At 41.0% G+C, this 9,993-nt stretch overlaps 1 long non-coding RNA gene across 1 annotated transcript in view; it reads left to right on the top strand.

The window, feature by feature from the left end:
* The first annotated feature begins 5,257 nt into the window (after positions 1-5,257).
* Positions 5,258-9,993, top strand: part of LOC120227205 — a 31,465-nt gene continuing 26,729 nt past the window's right edge. The window contains exons 1-2 of the long non-coding RNA XR_005527203.1: positions 5,258-5,325; positions 5,415-5,543. This is a non-coding gene — a long non-coding RNA (uncharacterized LOC120227205). The remainder of the gene's footprint in view (positions 5,326-5,414; positions 5,544-9,993) is intronic.

The raw sequence follows: 9,993 nt of genomic DNA, 5'->3' as shown, positions 1-9,993 counted from the left end.
GCACTTGGTCTTCCTCGTGAATAAGGAAATTCAAGTTAAAACAACAAAATATAACTTTTTAAAAATGTTTATTTTTGAGAGAGAGAGAGAGAGAGAGAGAGGAGGGGGGAGGAAGCAGGGGAGAGCCAGAGAGAAAGGTAGACAGAGAATCCCAAGCAGGCTCCATACTGTTAGTGCAGAGCCCAATGCAGGGCTTGAAACCATGAACCATGAGATCATGACCTGAGCCGAAGCCAAGAGTCAGATGCTTAAACAACTGAGCCACCCAGGTGTCCCAACAAAATATAACTTCTAACAACTTTTCAAAACTTAAAAATATTGTAACTTTCTTGTTGATGAGAATCTGAAAAAATAAACACCCTCATGCTTGCTGAAAATAAGAGACATTAGTACAATTATTTTTGTAGGACAATTTAGAACTATCTTCCAAGATAGTATTTAACAACTCAGCAAACTTTAGTTCTGAAAATTCATCCTAAAGAAATTCTTCTGGGGCACCTGCGTGGCTCAGTCAGTTAAGTGTCTGAGGACTCTTGATTTCCACTCAGGTCATGATCTCACAGTTAATGAGTTTGAGCCCCTTGCTGGGCTCTATGCTGACAACATGGAGCCTACTTGGGATTTTCTCTTTCTCTCTCTCTCTTTCTCTGTCAGTCTCTCTCTCTCTGCCCCTCCCCCCAACTTGCATTTTCTCTCTCTCAAAATAAATAAATGAACTTAAAAACAGAAATAATTTTTATGTGCATAGAAGTACACACACACATACACATACATACACAGCATGATTAATAGAGGATTATTTGTAGAAGCAAAAAATAAAAATGGAAAACAAATGGAAAGGAGCTAACTGGCCATGAAGAACACAGTACTGTGGAATACCCTTAGTCACTAAAATGAACGGTGTAGATCTATATGATCTAACTTGAACAAATATCCAGAATATATTCCTGTAGAAAAAAAGTTCATATTAAAAAACATGGGTGGCTTCAATCCATCTATCCAAAAAAAAAAAAAATTTTGTTTCTATGTGTTTGTGTAACTGTAGAAAACTTCTAGAAGGCTATACTCCACAGTTACTTCTAGGAGAAGGGATTTGGAATCGAAAGAGACAACTGTTATTTTCTATTTCCTACACTCAGTTCTTTTGAATTTGTTGAAACAAGCATATATACTTTCATGACTTAAAAAATAAAGATGTAAAGAAATTATGTGTTTTTGTATCTGACTCTTGCACTCCTGAGAAGAAGGGGTCTTCTGCAGGGTCAGCAGTAGTGTGCTGGTGAATCAGCTGGGTCAGGGGTCTGGGGTCAGGAGAGTGGGGAAGGGGGCCTTAATTTGTAGTGTTTGTCAATTTCCATTGTATCACTAACCCCACTATGTTTAATTTCAAGCGGTTCACACAATTCTGGAATATTTAACATAATGGGTGCTCAATAAATCAATTTTTAAAATCAGGTGTGGAACAGAACTGAACTGCCAAGGTCCTGAATAAATAAACAAGTGAAGTCAGACTTCTGTTCCAGTGGAATGGAAGCATCCCTGCTGGCTGGGGCAGGGCTCCGCCCGGTTCATTCATAGTACATCCATGTCTCTCCCCAGCTCACCACTAAGAATTCACAGTTCAAGTCTTCTTAGGCTGGCGTGGTCTCATTACAGTTTTGCAAGGTCAGTTTTCTTCACCAATTCTCTAAATGAAGCTCCACTCTTTAGAAATAGGTTAGGTGGTAGTGGAGACTCCGCCGGGAAGGATTCCTTATTCATTTCAAGCCCAGGCACCTCCAGGTAATGGAATTCTGCAGATGGTGCATGGAGGGAGAGAATCTGGGTGAACTTTCAGGCTTTACAAAAATATTTCTCCAGATGGGAAGACACAAGAGCTGCAGCATAGCTTCATTTCCAGGTGCTTCTCTCCATGGCAACAATTAACAAGGCACCTGGCCATTCACCCAGCTGAGAACTGAGACCAGTGTCTGCCCCTAATTCGTTCCCAGTCTAATGGCACAAGAATCAGAGTAATATCATTGGGTAAGTGCTGTGATGGCTAGGCCCACTACAAGCATTTGCAGAGACTACAAAATCTGCCTTCCTTCCCTCCTCACCCCAGGCTCTATCCTACACATTAAGGATTCAATGCCAATGTGTCTAAACTGGATCCACCATCACCCTCATCCCAAGTAGCTGACCTTGGGCCATTTTTTAGAACCAGGGGTGCTAATCCATCTATCCTCTGTAAAAAGAATCTGGGGAAGATGTTCTGTAGGCAAATGGACATGGGCTAAGGCCATTTGGGATAGAAATTTCACGGTTCTGGCTATTCAGAGAATGATCTAGAAATAGGGCCAAGACTCTTCACTTCATGGAAGGAGGACACGTGAAAGGAATCCTCAAGAGCATAGGACCCAAGGCAAGACTCCTCATTTGCCTGGGAAGTCCTGGTAATGGGAATAGTATACGGGGCTAAGGGAAGACCTAGCCCACTCTTGGCCGATAAGGGAAGGCTTCCTGGAGGAGACCAGCCTAACCTGAGCCTTGACATACGCATAACGTTTAGCCAACAGAAAATAGGGTGGGGGACTCCATGTGGACCGACAATGTGTGATGGGACATTAAGACCTGAGAAGTACTCACAAGAGCTGATGTTAAATTGTTCATGAGGGTCAGTGACTTTGTGTTTCCCCAAATCAGAGAGATGCTGTTGTCCTTCACCCCCCAAACTGTAGGAGCAGAGGGTGGCAATTTAGTTGGATCCACCCACAGAAGAGGGATTACGAATTCTCTAAATGGAGCCCAAATTCTGACGCAAGGGATGATGATTGACTCTATTTGCCGCGCAGACCAGGGGTTTGACAGGAGCCTCTCAACCTTGCCCCTAACCCATCCCCATCTGTTTCCTCTCCCCCGTTCCTCCTCCACTGTTCAGAGAAGACTGCAAAAGGAATTAGTGCCAAGGTGTCAACTGGGGGCAATGAGTTAGCAGATAACCCATTTGCATTTTTATGGGGCCCTTTGAGGCCTTAATTTAACTTGAAAGTGTGATTAAGGAGGGAATTTTCAGAATACAATAGTCCCCCCCTTATTTGCAGGGGTTATGCTCCAAGACCCCTACTGGATGCCTCAGACCACAGCTAGTACTGAACCCCTTACAGACTGTGTATTTTCAGATACATCCATACTTATGGTAAAGTTTATAAATTAGACACAGTGAGTGATTAACCATAATAAAATAGAACAATTATAACAATATACTGTAATGGAAGTTAATGCGACTACGATCTCTCTCTCACTCTCTCCTTCTCTCCCTAAATACCTTATTGTGCTATACTCACTCTTCTTGTGAGATGTGAGTTGATAAAATGCCAATGGAACGAGATGAAGTGAGTTGAGCACGCATTGCAATATAACATTAAGACTACCGCTGACCTTCTGGCCACATACAGAAGGAAGGTCAACTGCTTTTGGACCTTGGCTTACCCTGGGTAACTGAAACTGGGGGGGAAATAAAACCGAGGATAAGGGGGAACTATTGTAAAATCAGGACCCTTGTAAAAATCGGGAAGGCCTTTCAGTGTCTATGAGGGAAAGCCTCCTACCTCCTGGTCATTCTTTAATACTTAGGTGAGGAATTGGCAAACTTTTTCTGTAAAAGGGCCAGAGAGCAAATAGTTTAGGTATTGTGGGCTATGTGGTTTCTGTTGCAAATACTCAGCTCTGCTGTTGTAAGGCAAAAGTAGTCATTAACAAAATGCATTTGGATAAGCAAATGAGTGACTGAGCATGTGTCTGTGTTCCAATTAAACAAAATCAGGCAGCAGTCCGGACTTTGCTGTCACCTGCTATATTTTAATTTGCTCTCCCTTCCTCTTTCCTTTCTCCTCCTTTTAGAGAAGATAGCTCTGCTCCTTAGGTGAAATATTACAAATATCCCTTGAAATTCTGCCAAGGGGAATTATCATTGATTGCCATGATCGACTTTGGTAAGTCCAATGCTTGTGGTCACATGGGACTTTCCATGATATCCAGATATCTTATGTCCACTTTTGCTTCCTTATTTCTGAAAGGCAATCAGATACATTGTTTTACACTCAGGTGCCCATTTCTAGCCCTATCACTTGGTAAAGATAGCATAGTTTAGTGGTTAAAAACAGATAGGGGGCTCCGAAGTTAGACCAGTATGAGTTGTATTAGTCAAGATAGGCCAGTTATGCTACAGTAACAAATAAACAATAGCAGAATTGAGTTTTTGCAACAGAGAGCGCATGGCCCACCAATGAACAAATTTCAATGTAAAACAAAAGATTACCTTCTTGCTTATGTTATGTATTTGAGTGGGTGACTCTGCTCCACACAGTTACTCAGGGACCCATGCTGATAGAGCCTCTGCTCTATGGAACACCCTTAGAGAATATAAAAGAAAGAATATGCAGTAAGAGAATATGGAAACTTCACATACGCTCTTCACATACACCCAGCAGTGACACACATTACTTCTGCCTATAGCCCACTGTCACATGCAGCCTGTGAGTAGTCACATGTCCACAACTAACCAACCCTGAGAGATATCAGAGAGCAGGTGCAAGGTTTAATGAGCACTCTAATCTCTGCCACATGAGGCCTTACCAGTGAATAGCTACAGGAACTTGGACAAGGTACTGAAATATTCTGTAGCTCATTATCTTCCAAGGTAAAGCAGGAATTACAATAGACTCTGACTCAATTGTTGTGCTCATATAAAATGAAAGTTTGCCTTTAAATTACAGTACCAGGCACAGAGTGAGCATACAGCAAAAATCAGTTATTATTTTTATTATTACTAACTATATGATTAAGAGAAAAATGCCTTGTCCCTCCGGGTCTGTGTTCCCTCTTCTGCATATCAGGCATGTCAATAACACTGATTAGAAGAGTAAATAAATTAAATGGCACAATACATAAAAATATCTTAGCACTGTGCCTGACACACACTAAACACTTAATGAAACTTATTTCCCCCTGCTGTATGCAAACACGAATTGATAATTCTTTCTGGTTCTGGTTGTGAAGGGCTTATTTGTGGTTTAATGGGCCACCATAGTGTTTTAGAGACTGACCAATGGAAACTCAAATGTCGAGCACTTCAAAACAAAAGTGATTTCAGAGACTCTCTACAGAGGCAACTTAACACCCAGAGATAGGGTTCTAGAATGTGCTCTATGGTTCTTTCGGTTGCTTAGTTATGTGTGGAACTACATTTCCCAGAACCTCTTTTCAAGTTGCCAAAAGTGAAGTTGCCGGGGAAATGGACGTGGAAGTGAAGCAGCAGCCATTGTACTCTGAAGTTCAGTGTTGGTAAGAGGTGTTAAGAGAGGGATACTGAAGTTCTCTTGGGTTCCAGTTCATCCTTGAACTTCTTTGCTACCCATCTGGCTTTCCTTTAGTACCACCGGTGCTGATAAGCAACAGTGAGCTCACTGCCACTGGTTGCTTACGAGATGAGGGTCACTGAAAGCCGACGACCTTCATGAGGTTCTGCATCACCTCTCTGGTGGCTTCACCCCAGCAGCTGGGTGAGTGTGTGCCGGATTTTCCTGAAAACTCTCACTTATTCACCCGACACCGGGCTCTGTGATGTGTCCCCTCAAGATTTATATGGTGAATTCCTAACTCCCAGCATCTCAGAATATTTGGGGACAGGGCCTTGAAAGAGGTTATTAAGGTAAAATGAGGTTATATAAAATGAGGTCATGATCTTATCTAACTGGTATCCTAATAAGAGGAGGAGGTTAGGACACAGACACACAGGGAGGTGAATGTGGAGACAATGTAAGATGTAAGATGGCCGTCTACAAGCCAAGGACAGAGACCTTGGAGGAGACCATCGCTACCGACACCTTCATCTTAGACTTCTAACCCCCAGCATTGTGAGAAAATAAATTTCTGTTGTTTAAGCCTTACTGTAAGAATATAGCATATGATACATAGAACATAAACGTGTTAATTGGCTATTTATGCTATTGGTATGGCTCTGCTCAACAGTAGTTGAGCTTAACAGCAGTTAAGATTTGGGAGGGTCAGAAGTTATATGTGAATTTTCAACTGTGCAGGGGCTTATGCTGTCCTTAACCCCCCATTGTCCAATAGTCAATTGTAATCTGTTACAGAAATAGAGAAGTAATACACTGTCTCAAAGAATACTGTCCTCAAAATATATCTCATTTCATCAACAACATGGTTAATAATCATTTGTATTACACATCAAATGCTAATACCTATGGGTCTTATACTGAACACTTATTTAATCCTCGTAACCACCTTATTTGACAAATGATGGAATTGGGTTTACACAATTATTTGTCTTCTTTTTCAAATGAGGAAACTGAGGCGTGAAAAGCCAGCAGACTTGTTCAATTGACTAGCTAGTTGGCAATGCAGTCAAGACTTGCTCTACATCTCCAGAATCCCAGATTTGGGTTCCTCTCATGGCTACCCTCTTATGTCTCTCTGGAAGATCTTACCAAGACTTCATAATGCTGTTGGTTTCCTGAAAACGGACGGGAACCAGGCCTGGGGCCGTGAACACACCTTCCCTCATTGTACCGACTGACCGTGATGATGCTTGCTCTGTAGCTTCCTACAGAAGGGGCGCAGCCTTCCCTGGAGAGGTGAGGGAATCCACCTAGTCACAGTTCGTGTGTTGACATGCCTCCTGCCCAGGTAACTGCAGTTGAAGGGCCCACAATTCCTTCCCCATCTGTGCACTCCAATTTCCCTCCTGGCTTCTCCGTGTTCTGCTGGGGGAGGGGGATGGGATTGCTTTAAGAGCGATTTCATAGTTTATTCAAAAATCCATACTGCTCTTCAGTGCAGGGTACATTGAAGACAATAATTAGCTCAAAGATTATAGATCTTTTTATGAAAACCAGTTGCTTTTGGTTTTCAGAGCTACCTCTAGTTTCTTGAAGATCTTCTATGTATAAACCCTGGTCTGGCTGGAATTTCGTGCTGGTATAGTTTTTACTTGCTTTTAGGGCAAACAGTTACATTTTGCTTGTGTGATAAGCCAGTTAATTCCTATTAGTAAACCTCCTTGACCACAAAATGTCTAATTAATCAAAACATGCTGTTCTTACAGCCTATAGTATGTAGTATAGGAGAATGGAGACCATTTTAGTTTTAGACTTCTATCCCTTTCACTTGCTAGGGGATCCACAAAGCTTTGTTGTTTTATTTCAGATCATAAATACAATACAGAGTTGGCTGACATACAACTACTTCATAAATACATACTACTTGGAACTTGGAATACTTGGAAGACAATGGAATTTCTCCAATCTCATACCAAAGAGATTATCGCTATACACAATTCAGAGCATATGCATTCAATTTTGTTTTTCTGTACATATGCTAAAGTAGTTTATTTTCATTTTTTGGGGCACCTGGGTGGCTCAGTTAAGTAGCTGACTCCTGATTTTGTCTCTGATTATGATCTCACAGTTTGTGAGTTCAAGCCCCACATTGGGCTACATGCTGGCAGCGCAGAACCTGCTTAGGATTCTCTCCCTCTTCCTCTTTCTCTACTTCTCCTCTACCTGTACTCCCTCTCTCTCAAAATAAGTAAATAAACTTAAAAAAAAAAAAAGAACATGAAACTTGGGTTTGTATTAAACATATTAGTCTCCCCAATTTTTTTCTTTCAGCAATTTGTCTTGGAAATATTACATCTTAGATGTTTCTACATTAGTATGTATACATTCTCATCCTTTTGAACAGTTATTGATATACCCTAATAATAGAATGTTCAAGGATGTTTGATTTGCTCCCTTTCTGTTTTCAATGACAATCTGAGTAGAAATGGCCATTCTTATATGTGTTTCTTGCACATTCATGACTCTTTCTGAAGGATAAATTCCTGAGGGGAAATTTTCAGATGGGATTTATTTGACACCGACAGTGCCTAAGGCTGCCTGTTCCTCTATACCTTAGCAACATTGGATATTATCTTTTCTTCTTTTATCTTTGCTATAGACCTAAAGCTTTTTATAACTAACAACAATGAGAAGAACAGAGTCTTTCCCTCCCTTCACAGGTGGATTCAAAAGGACATTTCCTAAGAGGTAAAAGGAAATTACGTTTGCTATGAGGAATTACCGTTTATATAGTGCCTCATTCTTGGAGCTGATTTGCATTTACACACACACAGAAATTTGACAGTAGGAACAATTTTGCTTGTCCTTCCTGGAAGCTTGTGTTCTTTTGTTCCTGGCCTAGCCTGGTGACCTAGAATCAGGTGGTTCCTCTTTTGAAAAAGAATGGGGGGTCTTTTTTTTTTAAGTTTACTTATTTATTTTGAGAGAGAGAAAGAGAGAGACATGAGCAGAGGAGGAGCAGAGAGAGAGAGAGAGAGGGAAAGACAAAATTCCAAGCAGTCTCCAAGCTGTCCGTGCAGAGCCCAATGTGGGGTCTTTTTTTTTTTTAACCTTTATCTTTGAGGGATACAGAGAGCAGAAGTGGGGGAGGGGCATAGAGAGAGGGAGACACAGAAGCTGAAGCAGGCTCTAGGCTCCGAGATGTCAGCACAGAACCCAACACGGGGCTTGAACCCACGAACTGTGAGATCATGACCTGAGCTGAATTTGGATGCTTAACCGACTGAGCCACACAGGTCCCCCGTTGGGGTCTTAATCCATGAACCATGAGATCATGACCTGAGCCAAAATCAAGTCAGACCCTTAACTGACTGAACCACCCAGGTGCCCCAGTCCCTCTTAAGACAGATTAGATTTTTGGTGTTTCTGAATCACTTGAGAGGACTTAGAAAAAATATGAAAATTTCTATCCATCCCTCCCCCCCATTTCCCATTTGATTCAGGAGGTCCTACATGGGATGTTTCTGTGTCTTTTGGTTCTCAAGCATGAAAAGTGGAGGTAGTTATACTCCTAAGTTCAGCACATAGCCTTCTTAATCCACGGAGAGCCATTTTCCTGTTTTATTCACTGGTTCTCTTTCATTCCCAGAGCTATCAGCAACCCCCTCCTCACTCTAAGCAGCCATGCCAATGTATTGGATATATCTCCTAGAATTTTAAAGTGTCTTTGGAAAATATGTCATGAGATTCTGTATGAATTTATATATAAATTATGCATACTAAATAAAAATATATTTAATTTTTAATATATTATATATTGTGCATATATTATATATAATATTTATTATATTATATTATATTGTATATATATAGTGTGTGTGTGTGTGTGTGTGTATTTCTGTTTCTTACTTTTTTTCTTAGCACTCTATTTTTAAGATCTATCCCGATTGCTGTGGGTACATCCCACAGACTCTGTTGCTGCTCACTGCTGATCGGTGTATCCCCAAATACTGCCCTCACTTTTGCTCACGCCTTCCCCCAGCGATGGGCAGGTAGCTTATGATCAACTCTGGCTCCTGCTACCACAAATCAGGCTGCAGGGAATAAGTGTATACAAGTTCTGAGTGAGAACTTCTTCGGGTTTTATGCTCAGGAGTTTGATTGTTAGGGTCGAGCAGTTTTGCTTTGCTTCGTTTCTTTAACTTCTTTCTGACCATGACAGTTTTCAAAAATACACAAAAGTACAGACAATGGTGTAATGAACCCTCATACGGCCATCTGCCAAACTTTTGAATTATGAATATTTTCTCTGCTTTCGTTCTCCTTTGTTTTTTGCACTATTTTACAGAAAATCCCTGACTTTATGCCATTTTATTCTAAAGATTTCCATATGAAGCCATAGGAAGGGAAAATAATTTTTCCTCATCCCCTCTAGGTTTTTGGCTGAGACCCCCATAATAAAAAGATTAACAGGAAAGAAAGATTTAATTTTGTATGTATGGGAGCCCCATAAAAATATGAAACTTGAAGAAACGACCGGAGCAGAAAGCTGCCTTAGAGACAAAGAAACGATACATCTGTGAAGAGGTGACAAGACAAAGGAGTCTGGGCTTTGTATAAGCTATTGGCAAAGAGCTAACAAGATTTGTTT

Source organism: Hyaena hyaena, unplaced genomic scaffold (genome assembly GCF_003009895.1).
Source record: "Hyaena hyaena isolate Hyena2069 unplaced genomic scaffold, ASM300989v1 scaffold_2074, whole genome shotgun sequence".
Taxonomy (NCBI): domain Eukaryota; kingdom Metazoa; phylum Chordata; class Mammalia; order Carnivora; family Hyaenidae; genus Hyaena; species Hyaena hyaena.
This window is presented reverse-complemented; position numbering and strand designations above follow the sequence as displayed.